The sequence below is a fragment of the Penaeus japonicus genome, unplaced genomic scaffold (genome assembly GCF_977035675.1).
Source record: "Penaeus japonicus unplaced genomic scaffold, GWHDUDI00000001_assembly GWHDUDI00000021, whole genome shotgun sequence".
Lineage (NCBI taxonomy): Eukaryota > Metazoa > Arthropoda > Malacostraca > Decapoda > Penaeidae > Penaeus > Penaeus japonicus.
The window spans coordinates 18,459,469-18,461,380 of NW_028234423.1; the positions used below are offsets into that span (position 1 = coordinate 18,459,469).

Below are 1,912 nucleotides of genomic sequence, written 5' to 3' on the forward strand. Positions count from 1 at the left end.
CAATCATATGATTGAAATCATGTGAGCATTTCTATGAGTAAAAGTGTATAGCCAAGAGGATTATGGAATGCATATCGTGATGCATTCCATCCACGTCATAGTCAGCTGGAGGGCCGCGCACAAACGCACGATCTCCCGGACCGGCCGGTACGATAAGCGGGAGCCTCCCCCCTCAGGGGGGGGGGGGGGGTGGGGGTGGGGGGGTGTGTGTGTGTGGGTGTGGGGTGGGTTAGTGTTGGGCGTACGACAACCGGGCCGGCGGTTCAGGTGCATGAATGAAACAAACAGTAGAAAGTTGTTGGTTGGAGTGGGGGGAATGATGCGCGGGAGTTGTTGTGATTGTGGGGGTGGGGGGGGGGGGGGTGTGGGGCGGCGAGGTCGTGTGTGAATGTCTCCGTCGGATTATTTTGCGGTATGTGATTGCGGAGGTGATCTGAAAATGTGGGGGCGTGTGGATTGGGTGTTAGTGGTATAGCATATGCGCAGAGTGTGGACTTGCGGGGGGGATCCAGGATGGTCTGCTGTGGTGCGGGTGATCCTTTTTTTATCCTAGGCTTTGAGTTTTTAGTGTTCTTCTGTTGGTTTGACGTATGTAATCCAAGGATATTCAGGCTTTCTCTGCTTGGAGAAAGTTTTAAGAATCAAAGAGTTTATATATTGATGATGTCGGGCTGAAAAGATGATTCAATAGGTTTATGAATGCGTTGCATGTCCTGAATAGGGTCTTGCGAAGATGCAGAGTAATAGGCAAGGTATTTAATATTAATTTAATCATCATCATCTCCATATTCCCCTTCATCATCATCTTCATTCTCATCTCCATCTCTATCGGAGTTCTCATACTCCATTGCCATTCCTTCCTCTTAAGCATCCTTCCATCTCCATTATACCATTACTAAGTATAAATTAGTCAAGAGTATGTATAATTTGTTATATCTGAGCAGCATTTCGGATAAATATATTTAGTATCAGTCTCTATTGTGTGCGCCTATAATGTTGTTGTGCGCCGGGGGTTATAAGATCTGTTCCACACAGCTCACGGGGGGTAGTGGCGACACATCCACGTGTGTGTCGCTAGTGCAAACAGACACATATACGCATATGCAAGGTAACCCGGACACCACAAAAGCACACACAGCTGTGTAGCTACGGGTGGGGTGAGCACACGACACTGGGGGAACACACAGGTGATCAGTGCACAGCGGAGCACACACACAGACACACACCCTACCCACACAGCGGGTTGTCACCCAACACACACACACTAGCACACACACACGGGACGGGGGAGGCGCTCGCGGATGGGCGATGTTTCTGTGTGTTGTGTCTCTCATTGCGCCGACATGTGGCTGTTAGTGGCCTAACAGACACACACCCTATGGCACCACATCACACATTCACACATTCACTGAGTTGCACACACATGGCCCACACACACACACACACACACACACACACACACACCCCACAACTGGGGGCACACACACGAACACCCACACACACCACCACACACAACACACACACACCAACCACACATACACACACACCATACACCATAATACACAACAATTCACACACACACACACACACACACACACACACACACACACACACACACACACACACACACACACACACACACACACACAGACACACACACACACACATACACACATTCACACATTCACACATTCACACATACACACATTCACACACATACACACACATACACACACACACTACACACACACACACACACAATACCAACACACACACACAACCACACAACACACATCACACACACCACATTTCACCAACCCATACACAAATTCACACACACACACACACACACACAACACATCAACACACACAACACACACATTTCTCACATTCAAAACATTCACACATTCAC

General features: G+C 48.5%; 1 protein-coding gene across 1 annotated transcript in view; it reads left to right on the forward strand.

Moving 5' to 3' along the window:
* The first annotated feature begins 486 nt into the window (after positions 1–486).
* The window catches only part of LOC122250048 (uncharacterized), a 4,223-nt gene continuing 2,797 nt past the window's right edge, over positions 487–1,912 (forward strand). Inside the window, exon 1 of the mRNA XM_043011313.2 lies at positions 487–752. The gene's annotated coding sequence lies outside the window, so the exon portion shown is untranslated. The remainder of the gene's footprint in view (positions 753–1,912) is intronic.